Source organism: Manis javanica, chromosome 4 (genome assembly GCF_040802235.1).
Source record: "Manis javanica isolate MJ-LG chromosome 4, MJ_LKY, whole genome shotgun sequence".
NCBI lineage: Eukaryota > Metazoa > Chordata > Mammalia > Pholidota > Manidae > Manis > Manis javanica.
The window spans coordinates 12806060-12826458 of record NC_133159.1 but is presented as its reverse complement, the minus strand read 5'-3'; the positions used below and the strand labels follow the sequence as shown (position 1 = coordinate 12826458).

The following is a 20399-nucleotide window of genomic DNA, read 5'->3' as shown; positions in this document are numbered from 1 at the left end:
CTATTCTACAAATCAATACTTAGCACCCACTATATACCAAAAACCGTTCGAGACTGACATGGTTCCTGCCCTCCCAGAGCTTACATCCTACAGAGAAAGACTGTCAATAAGCACTGGATCAAATACATCATGCCAGAGGGATTAGTACAATAAAGAAAAATAACACCTGGTGGGAGGGGCAAGGAGAATCAGGGGCACACAGGCATGGTGTTATCCTACATAAGACAATAAGAAAAGGCCTCTCTGTAAGGTGACATTTGAGCAGAGAACTGAATGAAGTAAAGGAACAACGCATGCCATTACCTGGAAAAGCATTCCAAGTCAAAGGAACAGCAAGCACAAAGTCCTGAGGAAGAAACTGCAAGATGTGTTCTAGGAACAGCCAGGAGGCCAGTACAGTGGGGACATGGTCGGCAAGGCAAAAGGGCAATGGCAATGTTGGATGGGCCTTGCAGGCCTCTGCGTTGTGCCTAGAGACAGGGGCCACTGGGGGTTTGCACAGCGTAATGACATAGCTGGCTTGAGTTGTAGAAGGCAAGAGCAGCAGCAGGAGATGGAAAGGATGTGAAAGGTGATGGTGGCCAGCATTCAGTGGTAGCAGAGAAGAGGGTGAGAAGTGACCAGATTCTGGGTATATTTAAGAAAGGCTGATACAGTGGAGAGTGGCACTAAGACAAAAATGAAGGCACCAGGATGTTTGGCTTGAAAAGCACAAAGAATGGAGTATCCACATTACTGAGATGGAGACTATAGGAAGAAGAGGTCTGGGGTAGGGAGGCAGTCAGGAATTTTATCCTGGGCTTGATAAAAGTTTGAGATGCCTATTAGACACACATGAAGAGGTCTGGAGGCAGAGTTTACGCATGTCTGAGCTGGCGATGTAATTGGGAGTCACTGAATGGATGGAACTGCTAGTTATGGGGATGGATGAGATCATGAAGGGACTCCAGGTAATGAGGACTGATGGCTGAGGGGACACTAAGGTCTAGAGGCTGGGCCTTGAGAGGGAGCCGGTGAAGAGGCTGAGAAGAGTGGTCAGGAGGTAGGAGGGAAGCCTGAGGGAGAAACATCTCCGACGCCAAGCAGAGAAAGTATTTCAAGAAAAGAGGAATCAACTATGCAGAGAAATTAGGTGAAAACAAAGAAATATTGGATTTGGCAGCATAGAAGTCATCAGTAGCGTCAGCAAAAAAGTTTCAGTGGAGTAGTGAGGAGAAAAGTCTGAGGGGCGGGAGACAGAGATTCTACCAAACAGTCAGCAGCATACAAATCAAAAACATGTTAAATGTTCAAATTAAAGGATGTGGCCACCAAGACACTATGTTTTTGGATCCTGGAGCAGTAAAAAAAAAAAAAAAATACTATAAAGAACATTATCACAGGCCTCTGGTACTGGTCAAGACAGAGGAACCCCATGACAGCCCTCTCTCCCACTGAATTTAACTAACAATTTCAGACAAAACCCCAAAATCAGCTACTGCAGGACCCTGAAAAGCAACAGAGAAGTAAAACAGGCAGATTAAGAAGAGTCAAAACTTACAGAAGCAGTGCACATAGGGGTAAGGTTCTAATTTGTTCTATTTTCCTCCCTCTTGCAGCATTGACCTGAGGCAGGTTCCCAGCAAAGCCTCAGGAATGAGTGGGTAACTGGCAGCTGAGACTAAGAGAAAACCTGATCTCTCTGGCCTTAAGATCAGGACAAGGGGCCTTTGCAAGCCGAAGAGTGTGGAAAGCAGAGAAAGGATTTCCCTAGTTCTGTGGAAGAACTGGCTCAAGTCCCAGACTCACCTGCACATATGTGGGACACACCCAAAGCCGTATAAGCTCAACTGACATGGGAACCACCACCATGGAGGAAGACAGAATAATAGTCCGAACCCAACTACATAACAAACAAAAACAAATGTTCCTCAGGGGATTTTAACAGAACACAGAGTTTCACAACACAATATTCAAGATAGCCAGGAGAGAAACCAGTATTACTCAACATACAAAGAATCAGGAAAATCTAATTCTTAAGGAAAAAGATAAAGATGCCAGTCTTGACATGATCCAGATCCTGGAATCACTGTAGGTGTTAAAGCAGCTATTATACGTCCATGATGTAAAGGTAGACACACTTGATATGAATGGGGAGACAGATGTTTTCCAAGAGAAACAGAAACTATAAAAAGAACCACATAGAAATTTGATAAGAGACAGACAATAACTGAATTAAAAAAATTTTTCTCAGTAGTAGAATGGAGATGGCAGAGATACGAGTAAAAGAAATTAAAGTGTCAATAGAAATTACCCAATCTGAAAAACAGGGAAAAATAATTCAATGAAAAGAACCTCAGGTGAAAGAGCAAACCGGGACGCCTCCATTTTGCTCTGCGTCCTCCATCTTGAGAAACTATGTCCCCGACATGATCCCTTTCCGGGAAAGTTCCCGCGCGCCCGGGAAAGTTCCCGTGCAAATCTCCCCAGCCAATCAGCCAAGACCCACAACCTCCCCGACCAATCAGCTAAAGCCACAACCATCACCCCACCAACCGCCCCAGACCCATATAAAACCTTTGTGCTTTTGAAACTCGCTCTCTCCAGCATCTCGCCGCTGTGTCGGTGCAGGTACGAGACTGAGCTGAGCTCAAATAAAGGCTCTTTGCTTTTGCATCAGACTCGGCTCCCTAGCAGTCTTTGGGGATCATGAATTCTGGGCATAACACAGGGACCCGTAGGAAATATGAAATGTCTAACAGTTGTGTCACTGAAGTCCCACAAGGAGAGAAGAAAGATTGGAACAGTAAAAACATTTGAAGAAATAATGGTTAAAAATTTCCCAAATTTTGTGAAAGACATAAATCTACAGGTTCATGAAGCCTAGCACATCCCAAAGAGAATACAGTTAAAATATATTTATGCACAGATACAGCATAGTCAACTGCTGAATACCAAGGTTTTTTTTTTTAATCTTGAAAGCATCTAGAGAAAAATTAAAACATTATAAATAGGGGAACAACAATTAGAATAACAGCAGATTTCTCATCAGGAAACAGACAAACATCATTAAAGTGCTAAAAGAAATGTCAACCCAGAATGCTAGACCCACAAAAAATACCCTTCAGGAATGAAGACAAAATAAGACATTCTTAGATAAGGAAAACTAGGGAAATTAATTACCAGCGGAACTTCTTTAAAAGAAATGCTAATTAATGTTCTTCAGTTAAAGGGAAATTATACTAGTATCTAGAATTCTAGGAATGACAATAAATATCTGAGTGATGATAAAAGGATATTATTATCCTCTTAAAATAGGTATGGCCATTGAAAGCAAAAAATTACAACAATGTCTATGGGGTTTCCAATGTATGTAGATGTAATACATAAAACTATTATGAAAAAGGAGGTTGGGGAAAGAGATTACATGGCTGCAAGTTCTGCACATTACTTGAAGCATAAATATTAACTCAGACTGCTAAATTATGTATTTGGTAACCCTAAGAAAAAACATCAAAAATATAATACAAACATACAGTGAAAAATCCAATAGATAAATTAAAATGGAATACTAAAAAAAAATTCAAAGCAGCTAAAACATGGCAGCAAAGACGGGACAGAGAAACAAAAGAATAGAGCAGAGAGGGGAAGAGAAAATAATAGCCCTAAATCCAACCATATCAACATCCACTAACATAAAATGTCCCAAGACACACCAGTGGAAAGCCAGAGATTGTCAAATTAGAATAACAACCGGAAGACCTAACTATAGGCTGTTGACAAGAAACTCGCTTTAAATAAAATGTAAAGACTGGTTAAAAGTAAAAGGATAGAAAAAGAAATAAAAACAAATCGAACGAAAGCTGGAACAGCTATCTTAACATCACAGTCGACTTCAGAACAAAGACTATTACCGGGAATAAAGGCATTGTGTAATGATAAAAAGGTCAGTTCACTAAAAGGATGTAAGAGTCCTAAACATGTCTGAGTCAAACAGATATTTAAAACTCTATAAGCAAAAGCTGAAAGATGTGCAGAGAGAAATAGAAAAATCCACCGTTCAACTTGTGGGCTTTAATTCCTTTTTCAGTAACTGAGAGAAAAGTTCAGAAATTCTACATCTTTGCCAGTGTTCTGACATTTATGCGCCACTCCATTAAACAACAGCAGACTACATATCCTTTTCAAGAGCATGTGGAATGCTCACCAAGTTAAGCCACATTATAAGCCACAAAACAAATCTTAACAAATTTAGAAGTGAAATCATATAAAGCATGTTCTCTGATCATAAAGGAACTAAACTAGATGTCAAAAGCAGGCTGATATTGAGAGTATCTGCAACATTTGGAAATTAGACAATGAAAATCTAAGTAACTCATGGCTCAAAGAAAAAATCAGAAAACATTTTGAACTGAATGAAAATAAAGATACGACCCATCAAAAGTTGTAGGATGTAGCTAAAGCAGTGCCCAGAGAGAATTTATAGCATTAGATATTCATATTAGAAAAAGAAGGAAGATTTCAAGTCAATAATCAAAGCTTCCACCTTAAGAAACCAGAAAAAAAAAAAGAGAAGAACCCATTAAATTCAAAGGAAGCATTGGATGGAAATAGCAAAGAATGAAATCACTGAAACTGAAAACAGGAAAACGGAAAAATCAATAAAACCAAAATTTGGTTCTCTGAAAAGATCAATAAATTCATAAACCTCTAGTTAGACTAAGAAAAAGGGAAGACACAAATTGTTATCAAGAATGAGGTAACATTACTTTAGACTTTACAGATAGGAAAAGAATAAAAAATTATATTAGGATCAACCTTATGCCTGTCACTTTGACAACTCAGATGAAATGGAAAAATTCCTTCGAAGACATAAACTACAAAAATTCACTTGAGAAGAAATATATAAACTGAAAAGCCCTATAACCACTACAGAGATTGAATTTTTAGTTTAAAACCCTTCCAACACAGAAAACTCCAGGCCCAAATGGCTTCCCTAGTAACCTCTACCAAACATTTAAGCAAGAAATGATGCAAATTGTATGCAGCTCTTCCTAATAGCAGAAGAGGGAACACATCCAAATTCATTTTGTAAAGGCAACACTACCTTGACACCAAAATTAAAGATATTACAAAAAAAAAGAAAAATGAAAACTACAAACTAAAATCCTTCATGAACACAGATATAAAAAATGCTCAATAAAATATTAACAAACCCAGCAATATATAAAAAGTATAATGCCTATCAACTAAATGGGGCTTATCCCAGAAATGAAGGCTGGTTCAATACTTTTAAACCAAGGGAATTCAACCTACCAACAAAGAGGAAAAAACCACATGACTGTCTCAATGAATGCAAAAAAAATAAAGAAAGAATAAATTTCAACATGCACTCATAATAAAAACTTTCAGCAGACTGGAATAGAGGAGAATTTTCTTAACCTGATAAAGGTCATCTATAAAAAAAATCCTACAGATAACATCATAATTAATGATGAAAGTTTGAAAGTTTTCCTCCTAAGATCAGGAACAAGGTAAAGAAGCCAACTCTGACCACTCATATTCAACAATGACCTGGAAGTCCTAGCCAGCACAGTAAGGCAAGGAAAAAAAAGGCATAGTTATTGGAAAGAAAGAAATAAAACTAACCCTATTTGCATAATACATAATTGCCTATGTAGAAAATCCCAAAGAACCTACAAGAAAGATCCTAGAACTAATATGTGAGCCTGGCCAAGTCACATGAACCAAGTTTAATATTTTAAAAAGCAATTAAATTTTACATATTGGCAATAAACATCTGGAAATCAAAAATTTTTTAAATAGCATCAAAAGTCATAAAATACTTTGGTATAAATCTAACGAAATACATTACAAAATACATTACAATATATGCTGAAACTACACACACAGGTGAAAGAAATCAAAACATTGATCAGAAGATTCAGTATCATTGAGATGTCACATATCCCCAAACTGATTTATAGATTCAATCCCATTCAAAATCCCAGCAGGATTTTTCTTAGGTATCAACAAACTGACTCTAAAATTCATAAAGGAAGGCAAAGGAATTGCAATGACCAAAACAATTTTTGAAAAAGAACAAAGTTGGAAGACTCACACTATCTGATTTCATGTCCCATTTTAAATCTATAGTAATCGAGACAGTATAGCATTGGTGAAAGGATAGCCATATATGTCAGTGGAAAAGAACAGAGAATCTAGAAACAGACTGAGACAAATATGGCCAATTGATTTTGACCAAGGCACTAGGACACTGCAGGGATGAAAGACAGTCTTCCCAACAAACGGTGCTAGAAAAAAAATTGAACTTCTCTCTGGAAAAAAATAATAACCTCCACCCCTTCCTCACCTCTTATAAGTCATGTAAACTGCAATTATAAAACCCCACACTATGAGACTTATGGAAGAAAATATAAGAGAAAATCTTTGAGACCTTACCTAAGAACATCTAGCTGTTCTTAGATAAACCGCCAAAGTACAATCCATAAAAGGAAAGAATTGATACACTAGGCTGCACAGACTAAAAACTTCTGCTCTTTGAAAGACCCTTTTATGGGAATGAAAAAGATAAGCCACAGACTGGTGGAAAATACTTGCAAATTGAATTTCTGATATAAGACTTGTATCCAGAAGATACAAAGAACTATCAAAAAATCAATCATTAAAAAATTGAACATTTTTTAAATGGTCAAAAATTTGGACACTTCATCAAAGAAGTCATATAGATGGTAAATAAGCACAGGAAAAGATGCTAAATATCATTTGTCATTAGGGAAATGCAAAGTAAAACTACAGTGAGATACTACTACATACAAAATAGAAAGGCTACTTTTTTTTTTTTAAAGGTACAATCAGGAAAATAGATTGGAAGTTTCTTACAAAGTTCCACACACACTTACCATTAAACCCAGCAACCCTACTCTTCATAAAAATAAAATGTATGTTCACACAAGGGCCTTTACACCAATGTAAATCATCAAAAACTGGAAACAACCTAAATTTTCCCAACTAATAAATGGATAAACTGTGGTATATCTATATGACAGTATACCACTCAGCAGTAAAAAGGGATCAACTCCTGATACACACAGCAGCATGAATGACTTCCAAAATTAGTACACAAAGTGAAATAAGACAGACTACATACTGGATGTTTCCACTTATAGAACATTCTGGAAAAGGCAAAAAACTGTAAGGACACAAAACGGATCAGTGGTTGCCAAGGGCTGGGGTCAGACAGAGGGCTGACTACACAGGGACATGGAGGAATTTTGGGAGTTGATGGAATTGTATTATATCTTGATTGTAGTAGTGGTTATAGGCCTATATGCATATGGCAACATTTAGAACTAACTACCCATCAAAAAGGATGACTCTTACTCTTACTTGCATGTAAAAATTTTGGGGGAATTTTTTAAAAGAGCATTTGGGGAACTATTGCTCTCTTAAGAGTAATGTAAGTTATATTTTCAAAGTTATATTATTGGTTAAATTTCAATATAAGTTATATTTTCCAAGTTAAATTTCCTGCAGTTGATCACTATAATATGGTTTTGAAAGAGAATATCCTTGATTGTAAAGAGATACATGAAGTATTTAAGGTAAAATGTCTTGCAAGTTACTTTCAAGTAGATCAGGAGAAAAACAGTACATTTATAGAGGAGAAACAGTCTAAACCTAAATGTGATCAAAGGATAATTACCGCATATAGACAAAGGGCTTTTGAGAATGCAGTGAATTATCCTTTCACCTTCTCCAAGTATGAATAGTTCTTAAAGTTAAAATGTTTTAGAAAAGGAAAGGATGGGAGGAGAGGAGGTGAAGATGGGGAGGTACAGGCAATGTTGATGAGTTCTCCTGTGAAGGGAGCACAGAAATACAATGGTAGACAGATATGGAGTCCCGGGAGGGTTGGGGTCTTTTAGGATGAGAAATGATCTGCTAAGGTTTTGTGGTGATAGGAATAATCCAGTGCAGGAAAAAGTGGAACCAAATCAGAACCACAGTGAATTCTAGACACCACTCTTAAGCCTTTACCCACTTCTCCAGCATCACCTTCTACCCTCTCCCTCAGCTACAGGCCTCCAGCCCCACCGACCTTTTCCTGTTCTTTCTGGCCCTAGACCACAGCCTGCTCCTTCCTCCCCAGAGGCCTTGTATTCGCTTTACCTTCTGTCTGGAGCACCTGTCCCAGCTCTTATAGAAGTTGGATGCTTCTCATCATGCTAGTCTCAGCTCAAGGGTCACCCCATCAGAGAAGCCTTCCTGACCACTCACTCTACCCCCAGACACAGCACACCAACTACTTATATTATTTTCATAGCACTTATCCCAATATGTGATTATGCTGGGCATTTCCTGGCTTGCTGTCTGTCTCCCGCTAAGTGCCACCAGTTTAGGTTCCACAGCAGACAAGTTTTTGTCTTTGGCTTCCATATTCCCATCATATAACAGGCATATTTTTGTTAAGTCACTCTGTGTTGAATGAATATGTTATTAAAGACATTGGTTTGCTGGCCGCATGATGGTTCCACAAGGACTCTACTCCCATGTCCCTAAAACATTAGTTTCTTCTATAGGCTTTTGATGACTTTCCTGCTCAAAACCCTGGGCCAGCTTCCACTGCCAACAAGATGAAGTCTGACCAGCTCAACATGCAGTGCATCTGTCAGTGTAAGTCAAGTTTGGAGAAGCGAAGGAATCAGTTCCAAGGCACCCGGTCTACAGGGCAATCAGCATTCAGATCCACGCCTGTGGGTTTCCACCGCCATGATGGACCATGTAGTCTCAGGGTAATCAATTCTCTCAGCCCTACTTTTCAGATGAGCAACTACCTTTCACGGGAGCTCGGAGGACTAGCAACATCATTTGAAGGAGACAGAGGCAGACCCCATACCCACTGGCTCTTGTTCATCAGTGGGGCCTCTTACTGCTCTTGGCTGTTAACTGTCCACCTGGATTCTTTGCTCTCCCGTGGGGCGTGCACAGTATTTGTACATACAGCGCACTCGAGGGCTTGTCCATCAAAGGTTCCAGCTCAGGCCCCTACAAATTGCTTTGTGGTTAAAAACATTTTACAAGGAACTCTTCCCTTACTCAGCAGTTTTATCTGCATTCTCACTGAATCCTAAGCAGCCTCACGAGGTAGGCAACATCATTCTGATTTCCATTCCAGTTTATGGATACTGGCACTTTATTGCTCTTAATGCTGAGCACACTTGCTCTGATCCGGGCACCATGCCAGGTGTTTCACTTCTCACTTCATGAGCACAACCACTCCATGAGGTGGGCACTGGTCTCACATGTATATGTAAGGAAACTGAGGCACAGTTAGAAAACACACCCAAGTTCCCACAGCTATTGACAGGCTGGGCTAAGATTTGAACCAAGCATCTCTGGCAGCAGAGTCTGTGCCCCTAACCAGGGAGCCACGCTGTTTCTCAATCCCAGGCCTGTGAGCATGTGAGGTTCCACGGCAAAGCGGAGTCAAGGCTGCAGGTGGAATTAAGGTTCCTAATCATCTGACCCTGCGCTAGGGAGAGTAACCTGGGTGTCCCAGATGAACCCAGTGGGACCTCAAGGGTCCTTTAAATGCAGGAAAGAGAGGCAAAAGTCAGAGTCAGACAAAGATCAAAAGATGCAAGAACACTGCTGTCTTTGAAGAGGGCAGAAAGGGCATTAGCCGAGGAATACCGGAGGCCTCAAGAAGCTGGGAAGGGCAAAGAAACAGGTCTTGCTTAGGCCTTCAAAAGGAAGGCAGCTCTGACAATACCTTGATTTTAGCCCAGTGCAATTCATTTCATGCTTCTGACCTCCAGAACGGTGAGATGATAAATCTGTGTTGTTTTAAGCATTAAGTTTGTAAGTCATTCGCCCACAGCAGCAGTAAGAAACTCATACAGATGCAAAAACAACTCACAGTTCTTTGCTGCTCCGAGCTGACCAGGCCCATGGGCTCTGTGGTGAGGTCCAAAGATAAAGCCGCCATCCCAAACACCCTCCCCTCACCCCCTATAGGGAGACCCCACCTGAGGCCCACTCAGGTTTTGTATGGCTACCCAGTGAAACCCTTTTATCCCAACAGCCAGACATGGCTCAGCTTTCCTGCAAATCAGGAACCAAGCTGGGAGGGCAGAAGTCAGGGACCCTGTAACAGGCCTCATCAGCAACAAAGTGCCCCCAGGGGCAGAGAGTCGATCAAGCCTCATCTCACAGAGGCTGATGGGCTGAACCTCATTATAGAAAGTCGGCGGGGGGTGAGAGGGTTAGGGGGGGCAGTGTGGTTTGATTCTTCCAAGGAGAAACCAGGTTCAAAGAATACCTTTTTTGAGGAAAGAGGAGAGAGGGCAGAATAGACAGAGACAGAGACAGAGGGACATCAAATTTGCATGAGGTGAAGACAGGGTTTTAATTACTCCTTTTCTTAACTTCATTGTACCTTGAGGTATTTTAACATGACTCTCCGTGGCAGGAAGGATTGATTGATTGTCTCTTGGCATTCAGAAACCCTGATTAATGTAAAACTAACCAGTCGTTCTGAACTCCGGGGAATTAATCACTTAAATGTGGGAATTACTCAATAAACCGTTCAAACATGCAATAAACCAAGCCATTAAAAATTAATCGCTCGACATCCCGACCATGTAAACAGAGCTAATAAGATTCTGGCAGCCTAGAGTGAGGAGGAAAAGGAAGAAGGGTGGTGAGCAACACCTTTAACCAGTTGCCCCCAGAGTGGATACACCAAGGTCCAGGCCACATATCACCGATCACTGGGGCACGTGATATCTGGTCCCTGGGACCTCCTGCCCTGTCCCTGGGACAAGGTCATGCAGGCAGACAAATGAGAGAAACAGAGCCCTCATGGGGCCGTTAGGAGGAGGTGGCAGAGTTAAGACAGAAACGAGCTTTGGCAGATATTTATTGAGTACCTACCTTGTGCCAGGCACTGTACTGAGCTCTGCAGATAGACCAGGAAACAAGAAGACAGTGGTGTTGTCATGTGTGTGTGTGCACACACACATGCATACTCCAGGGAGGTAGAAAACTTATTTGCTTTATAAAATGTTGGCTATAAAGAAAAATAAAACAAGGGACAGGGGTAGATATTCGGTGGGAAGAAAGTTCCTATTTTAGAGGGGCTGATCAGAAAAGACCTCTCCAAGGAGGGCCCATTTGGCCAAGACCCAGAAGAAGCAAGGGCACAAAGTATCCTGATGCCCAGGAGAGAGAGCAGGGAAGACCCCGAGGTGGGAATGCATCTAGTGTGGCCAGAAGGGAGTGACCCAGAGGTTTGGGGGGCTGGAGGGCAGGAGTGGGGAGCAGAGGGTGCAGAGCATCCAGGACCCTAGGAAGTCATAGACTCCAGCTTCTGTCTCCAGGAAGATTTTGCCACAGAAAATTTCAAAGTGGAGGTGAGAGGGTCTGATCCTCTTGTGTGTTAGGAGAATCCCCCTGGCTACTTGGGGGGGAGGGATGGGTGATGAGCAAAGGTGGAAGTGGGGGAACCAGTGAGGGGGTGGCTGCAATCATCAGGGGCAGCATTGTCACCTCCCTGGTTGTATACGTGTTACCATCCCGTCAACAGCACCCACATCTTGCTCTGGACCTGCCCTTTCCTCAAATCCCAGCTCAGGGGGGAATCCCAACAGGCTCGATCCCACAAGCTCATCCCCACCTTTCAACCACAGAGACTGGTTCAGGAGGAACACGCAACCTAATGTAAGCCAACAAGGTGAGGAGACATTAACTCAGGGCTTCTGCTAAAAGAAATATTTCCCTCTTACCATAGGAGGTCCTCCTCCAAAGAACCATTTTCTCTTGGTTATTATGTGGATGTCAGGTCTTGAACTCCCACAGCCCTTACTGTGACAGGCTTCAGCCTGAGGATATAAGGACCAAGAATATCCTGGAGAAATGGGGACAGGATGTGACACCATGAACTTCTGGATCAAACTGCTCCTGAAATCAGACTTCCTCTTTGAGTTGATCAATTTCCTTGCTTTTTTGTTTAAGCCAGTTGGGTAGGTTAGATTCCTAACTAACACACAACTCTCATGCTATGTGTATTATTTCACCAAAGCCTTAAAAGTGCTGTATGAAGAAGAGCATCTAATCTTCCAGTTTACAGAGAAGGAAACTGAGGCTCAGAAAAATAAATTGCCCAATGGCATATTGCTGGAATTTGGCAAAGCTGGAATTTGAGCACAGTCTTGCTGACTTTAAAATCCTTGCTTTGAGCTTATATTCTTCTTCACTCTCTCTCGATCTTTAAATCACAGGGACCATCAGACGGGCTGAATGATTTAATTCAGGATCGGCAGTGCAGCATCCACTGCCCCCTCACACCCTTAGCAGACACCATAACCAGCAAATATAACTATATGTTTGAAGACCTCTGTCCAGCAGGGCCTCTTTAGAGTGTGGAATCCCTTCACACACTCCAGCCACCTGGAGTTCCCACATGAGATAATAATTAACCATGGTGCTGACAAGGCCGAGAACTAGCTCTGGCCGCTGAACTATGGCTGCCAAGCCTGTACAAGCCGCTCCCTCCCGGACCGCAGCCTGCAGGGGCCAGAGAAGGAAGACGGGGATTGATGCTGACAACCAGCAGCAGCCCCTGGGAGACAGGTGGTGGCTGGCCCTCCGGGGAAATGTCAGCCTGGAGGAGGCCCCAGGCACCCCTGGAGGAGGCCAGAAGACAGCAATTACATTCTTTCTCTTCTCCCACCTTGCCCGTGTCAGGTCACAACTTTGAAAACGAACCAAAGTTTCTGGGAAGATATAAAATGCCAACACTGGTAAAAGATGAAACAAAAATGGAGACCAAACCACTAAATACGTTGAGATGGTAATCAGAGACACCCCCACCCAAGGGGCCATAACCCCAGATGTTCCACCGAGTTGATTATCCCAAGCCTATGGAAAACAGGAAAAACCAAAGGTACAGAACTTATTTAATGAGGTTAGTAATCTAAATTTCACCACTGAGTAAGTATAGTGTAAGCAAAGGAAATCATAAGCCCATGCCACTCATGAACATATGTGAAGAAACCTCCAATATTAACAATCAGAAAACCGAGTGTAAAAATCAGCATAAAACATGCTGGTAGAGAAGCAGAAGGGACTCAAGTCAGACAGCCTGGGTTCAAAACCTGACTCTCCACTCCTTATTAGCTGTAGTGACTCTCTCAGACCCAGGTAAGAGGGGACCCAGCCTGGATCAGCAGCTCCACCGAGGGTAAGTATGCATGCGTGCACGCACACACGCATCTGCTGTCACTGGGAGCCAGCACGACCCAACCCACACTCAACATCACACTCCTGACTCACACCGTTCAGACCCCAGAGAAATGCTCTGCAGGAGCTCCTGCTCAACATCATGAAAACAAGCAGCAATCTGAGCCCAAACACCCTGGATGTTTGCCCTACGTGCTGCTGTGCACATCAGGACACAGCTCTGAGTTGCAGGAGGGAAATGTGCCACAGAAGCACTCTGGTAAGAGAAAAGACAAATTCATCACCTTATCCCATCTTCCTCTCAGCACTCGTGCAACGATTCCAGCAGAAGGAAGCAGCATTTCCTAGAAACACGGTGCATCCATTTCCTTACTAGCCTTCATGCTCCAGTGTGTGGCCACAGCGGTACTCATGAATGAGCTGGCTGAGAACTGTATTCCCAACAGCCTTATGTGACAGCTCAGGGACATTTTGAAATACTCAGCAATTCATATGAGTCTTATATTTGTATGTGTCTAGACCGAGACGTGATGGGTAAAAGCCTGAAGCCGGTTATTTGTATTGGCAACTAGATGGACATCGAAGGCTACAGTTTTTATCTCCAAAGGGTAAATAAATTCAAGCTTCAAATAATTTTTAATTTAAAAATTTTATGAATGTATATTTTGCCTTTTAATGTTTGCAGATAGCTTTGAATTTCAGATGAAAAACGTTCTGAAAAGAGAAATTCTTTTTTTAATGTGACTTATGGTTGAGAAGAGTTTGATTTTGTGTGCTTTAAACATGATGCTGTATTTCTTCATCTTTTCTTTAAGTACTATTGCTAGAGCACAAGTATGTGAAAACCCTGATTATAACAAAATTTAGTTATTTTATTGAACTGGAGGCAAGCAAAGCAAGATTTGTAGAAGAAATATATAATTTATGAATTATGTGTGACTTTATTACTCATCCAAGTATCTCAGACTGATCAGAACTCTGAAATGCGCAGTTATTAAAATCAGCCATTTTGCTATCTTGTACACTTGTGCTTTATCAAGATAGATGTCTCAGATAAGAGGATATATTTCATTTAAACTTGTTATCTTGTTTTGTAACTATAAGTATTTAGAGCTGGCATATGAATCTCCATTTATACTCCTCCCTGAGCTTTGCAAATGCTAGAGTTGGGCCTGACTAGCTGTGTGACTGGGCAAGTTAGTTTCCTTATACCATTTTTGTCTCATCTAAGAAAGGGATAATATATAGTGCCCAGCTCATAAACTTGTCATAAGCATTAAGTCATAAGGATTAATATTTATAGAGCACCTATAACCTAATCTGGTGCATAGACAGAACAACCTAAGTACTTTTAGACAGAGCAGGGTTTAGCACAGAAGTACGAGAATTATTTCAATTACGTTAATACATATTGACAAAAGCATTTGATCAAATTTAACGTCTATTTATTTTTTAAATCTCAAACAAGGAATTGAAGGGCATTTCCTCAACTGGATCAACTCCACAGAGTAAAACCTATAGCATCCTTAGCTAAGGATCTTAGCCTTATTTCCTTTTAAGAGGGGGAATAAGGTAAGGAAGCCTGCCATACCTGCTACCATTCAACATCATACTGGAGGTGCTGGCACATGCACTAGGACAAGAAGAAATAAAATGTAAAGTAATTGGAAGAAGAGACGGAAAACTATCATTGTTCACATTTAACATAATAGTGTCAGCATTTATAGAAAAAAAATTTAAAAAGAATCAGAACACATGTGGAACAACCAACATATTCAGACAAAATTTAATAGCATATTTCTATACTGGCAATAACCAATCAGAAACAATTTAAAAAGAGATACACATTCATGTTGTCAATTTAAAAATATAAACTATTTAGAACTGACCCAAATGCCCAATACTTGCATGGAAAAAATTTCAAATTATTAACAGACAAAAAGAAAAAAGAAAAAAACCCTACATGTCACGTTAGCCTAAAAAAGTTTTAAAATATTACATGCCAAAAAAAGGAAACCCAGGTGTCATCATTAATTTATTAGACTCCCAGAGTAATGTAGAAATGTTAATGCAATTTCAAAAAAAAAAACCTGCAGGGTTTTTAAAGAGTTTAGTCAACTAATTCTCAAATTATCTGGAAAAAGAAAAGGTCCACCAATTGCTCAGTCTTGAAAGAGCAAAGCACCTGGCCTCTGAGAGATTAAGAGATACTGCAGAGGGGTGGTAATAAAAACAGCTGTGATGCTCATATAAAAACAGATGAATAAACAGAACAGAGGTGAGAACTTAGAAATGAAACCTATGTGTGAAAAGCTGAAGCATGATAAATGTGGTGTCTGAAACTGGAGCAGGAAGGATGGAATGGGGCAGGGCAGGAGAGACATTGGATTTACAGTGTGGAGAAATAAAGTTGTGTGCTTGCCATCCAGAGGACACAGAACAGATTCCAGACGGATTAAAGTCCTGAATTTGAAGAGTGAAACTATAAAGCTAAGAGAGGACATCGTGGGAGATTCTTTTTGGTCTAGGCATAGGAAGGTCTTCTATAACCAAGACAGAAAACGCACACATACACACACTTTCTAAGGCCAAAACAAAAAAAGAGAGAGAGTTCCAGCAACATAAAAATGATAGTTTTCTGTTCAGCGCACAGACACATGTAACAGAAACTTTTCAAAATGGGAGAAGATACTGGCAATGCCTAAAAGTGACAAGTAAAGAACACAAACCAAGAAAAGAAGACCCCAAAATGGGGAAATGGATAAAATGTTTAACTAGTCAATTCAGAGACCAGCAACCTAACCAGCCAGTCAGCACATAGGGGTGCTCAACCATACACTGATCAGCAACACACACAGTAAAGTGAGATTTCTGACATATATCAGATTAGTGAAACTAAAACATCACTGACAAACACTGGCCAAGATGTAAGGAAAAGGAGACTCCAAGCCTGCTGGTGGGACTGAGCCCAGCAAGTCCTTCTGGAAGGTCAACCTAGAGAACTGCATGTGTGTGTCCTGGGGACTCAGCATTCCTACTCCTTGGTCTGCACCCCCAGAGAAACAACCCCCTCCAACCCTGTGATGGGGCTTTCCATGGATGTCCCCTGTGGCCTATCGGTGGAGCAGGAACTAGAGACATAACTGACGTGGGTGTCACTCAGGGAGATGCATCCATTAGGAAGCTGTCATTGGACAAACCAGCAACTCAGATGTATCTTTATAACGGGTGTTGAGTCAAAACGATTAAGAAATAAACAAGCTCTTCAACAGCACAATACTGGGGATGTACATTAACACAAAAGCCTATTCTATGTGGATGCACATGCATCTCAGGACAGACAACAAGCATGTGTGTCCCCGTGGGGAGGGTACAGGAACAGTACCAGGGATGAGAGATTGGTTAAAAGTGAAACCAGAGAGGGGCCTTGACCAGACAAATAGTAGAATGATGTGAACTCGCTTCACCTGGGGGACAAAAAAAGAAGTATTTCTTTAAAAGCCCTAGTTTGGCATTTGAAAATCATGGCAAGGCAATCATGTGCATCTCAATCATCCTGATAGAAATTAAAGCACGGCTCAGACTAACAGTCTTGAAACCAGAGCTCCCAAGAAAACTCTACGGGCCTTTCAAATGTCTCTATCATCCATTCTCGCTTATTCTCTCTCTTTCCCTCTCTCTGGCTAAAATGTCCTTCCCTGCACTCAGCACCCACCAGGTAAGCTGTTTGTCTTCCTTCCTTTGAGAGATGGCGCCCAACTGGAAATGCAGTCCAGGTCCTGCCTCCAAGCATCAGTCTCCTGCCCTCCTGGACCCCATCCTAGCTGCCCATCTTGATTGCATCTTCACTGCCAGGCTCACCACACCTGCCCCACTTCTCCATTCTAGGTACCTCGCAGTGGGCATGTTTGGAGAGGGAGGTGTACATGTGTGCTACATCGTGTGGCCCTTGCACTGCGTAACTCAGGACGAGACCGGCAGCACCAGGCCGATTAAGCCTGCTTACTTATAATGCACATCTCACAAAGTCACGCACTGATACAACCTCTGCCTTCTAGGCAGAACCGGCCTAATCAGCTAGTTCTCTGAGATCCTTGGAGAGCACCCAGGCACCCCTAGAGCAAAGTCATGGTGGGGATGACATGGACTATGAACTCACCCAAGGATTGGGTTCTCAATAAGCCTTTATGGAGAAAAGGAACTTCTCTCCCCCACCTCTGTGCTCTTCCCATTCAGATCTGATAGCATTGATAGCATCCGGGCCTCTTGTTTATCTCAGGCCTCACCTCGCCTCCACTGGGGCCAAGTCAGACTTCTTGTCCCCACTGACCCCACGAGCCCCTTCTGCTGCTAATAATGTCTACCATTTGCCAGGCACCCACTCTATGCCTGGCGTTGTGCTAACCGCTTTACCTATGTCACATCGATTCATTGTCATAGCCACTGGAAAGCTGGGGATCCCTAGCTCCCTTTTACAGATGAGCAAACTGAGGTTTGGAGAGATTACACACAGCCAGTAAGTAGAGGACAATGGTAGAACCATGCCCAGGCACACAGGTATCCAGAAGGTTCTCTCAGCCATGCACTACACTGTTCTGCGGGGAAGAGAAGAGGACGATCTGATGGCCTGACACGTTTGAGAAATGTTACACATGTCGCCCTGCCCCCTTAGAGCCTCACAAGGCTCTTGAGCATGTTGAAGACTCTGAGAAGACTGCTTAATGCAGCATGTCCTGCACACACTGGCTTCACACCCCTCCTTTCCAGGACGCTCATGTCCAGAGAACACAGCTTGGGAAATGCCACTGTAGCACTGGGTCAGCTCAGCATGAATGGGCTACTCAGCTCCAAGCAATCACGGGCGTGCAGGAGAGACAGAGGGTCTGACACTGCAGCCGGTGGCTACTACCTATCAAGCAACTATCACAGTGGGGCTCAGGCACGTCATCAGCATCACCTCAAATCCCTGAGTGGCCCTAGGAGGTGGCCGCAGTCATCCTGCCTGTAGAGGTGCAGAAACAGAGGCTCCGAGATGATGGGGAACTTGCCCCAGACCGCCAGCACGGCAGGAGAGACTCAGGCCTCCAACCTGATCTGGTTGGGAGTCTGTGCTCTTTCTGCCAAACAAGTGCTTCTTAGTAAGAGGCGCTCCCAGAAAAGGTGATAGGCCTGGGTGGGGAGCGTGGAGCCAGGAGTGATGGATACTGCCCCAGGGCTGCCTGGGAACTCCAAGCCTGCAAGTTCAAGAGCTAACTCCAGGAGCACAAGTCCATACATTCCAACATGCTGCCCCCTAAGTCTCCCTACTCGGTGCAGGCTAGTCCGGAGCATTTTATCAGCTGCTGCAGAAGGCTCCACCTAGAAGGGTTTAGAAGACAAGATGAAGAAAGACACCATCGGTGTTTGAAGCCAAACAGACCTGGGGTTTGAATCCTGGACCAGCCGCATGGTAGCTGTGTGAGCTTGGAAGTCAGAAAGTTCCAGCATCACCTACGCCAGGATCTTCACACACGTGCAGAACCCTCCTCCCCCATGCATCAATCAAAGCCCATCCAAACCACAGCCTGTTTCTCCTCTTCTCCTTCATCCTCCAAGGAGCCCAACCGTACCCAGCAGAGTCAGGCTGGGCATGCTCGGGAGCCAGGGCCGTGGGGGGTCCTCACGCCTACTGACTTCCACATCCCCCCTAGTGACACAACTTGAGGGCAGGAGGAGAGCATCATTCCCAGCAACCTCCGTGGAGCAGAGCCAGCCACCTGCTGGGCTCCCACACTCACTAGCTCAGCTTGTAAAGGCCCCAGGGGGGCTCCTGGGGGTTCTGCTCTGGCAGGAAGTAGGTGTCAGGGGAATGAGATGTTACACCCCATGCCAGTTTTATTATTACACAAACCATCTTGGAATCGTCCAAGCTCATCTTGAGGAGAAAAAGAGCCACACACGCAAAGCCCAACTGCCTCGCCCAAGCTCTGCCGGCACATGGGGAGGCAAACACGGTTGGGAATCAAAGGGCAGGGACCATCCTTCCAGGGTCACTGGGTCTGTGCCCCATTTCTACAGATCTGACTTCCAGTGACAGACATGGAACCCTGGCCCTGTATTTTAGTTTCTGTTTGGAGCCAAACTGAATCTGTCACCCAGCGTTCTGCCGCGTGTTACAACTCCCTTCCAAAGAGTGTTCATTTTTTATTGCTTCTAAACCTTTCCTGGTGTAGCTGAAGCTTCCCTCTTAGTCCCAAGTAATGGAGGGAAAAGGGAACTAAAAATAGAAAGAAATTTACATTTGCAGAACACCTGTTATATTTTACTACATTTTTACTTAATCCTCACAAGAACCTTGCAAAGTAGTCAGTGTTTATAGTTGAAGAAATAGGCTCAGAGAGACCCAAGTTTGGGCAGACGACTCCCTTTCCCAGCCTCCCTTGAAGCTGAGTGTGGTCCTGAAACTGGTGAATGGGGAAGAAAGGCGGGGTGGGTTTCTATCTGCCACCTCAAGGAAGTGTCCTTAAGGGGAGAGAGCGTACCCTGCTTGGTCCTTCCCCCCTTCTGCTGCTGGAATGCAGACATGATGGTGAGCTCCAGTTACCAGCTTAGAGCATGAGTGGCCTGGAGAATGGGAGTGACTAACAGCACAAATAGAGTGGAACCCTAGTCCCGGCACTGTGGGGGGACACTCCAAGCCACACCCAGATGGATCACATCTGAACTATGTGAACATGAAAGTGAATCAATTTCTATATTGCATAAGCCTCTTATCAGGGGTTTTCCTGCATTAATCTTAAACCAATACAGGGACCTACAAGGTAATCCTCCTTTTTGCAGACCTTATCACAGATTGCCCTACTGCCTCAGCATTCAAAGGGTTAGAGGGCATTTCTAGGATTGCTAACCCACCCACTCGCACAGGGCGGTTCAGTTTTCAAAGATGCTCTTCTCTGAGGAGGAAGAGTAGGCTCCATCTGGAAGAGCAACTTTCTAGACTCCCTACATTGACCTCGACTTCCCCTCTGATGGCAACATCAGCTTGCAGCAACCAGTGCTTCACATAGGGAATTTGTTACATAATTTCACAGAGTAGGAAAATAAGACACAATGAAATAGAAAAAATTATAGCAGAGAAAAGTACAAAAATAAGATGAGACCAGGAAAACCTATAT

General features: G+C 42.9%; 1 protein-coding gene across 3 annotated transcripts in view; it reads right to left on the bottom strand.

The window, feature by feature from the left end:
• The window catches only part of ACTL8 (actin like 8), an 86142-nt gene that overhangs the window by 12618 nt on the left and 53125 nt on the right, over nt 1-20399 (bottom strand). Inside the window, exon 1 of one of the 3 annotated variants that reach the window (XM_073232915.1) lies at nt 2335-2435. The exons of 1 other annotated variant lie outside the window; for it this stretch is intronic. The gene's annotated coding sequence lies outside the window, so the exon portion shown is untranslated. Of the gene's footprint in view, nt 1-2293; nt 2436-20399 lie in introns of those variants that run through there. One more of the 3 variants, XM_073232916.1, reaches the window with a different exon arrangement.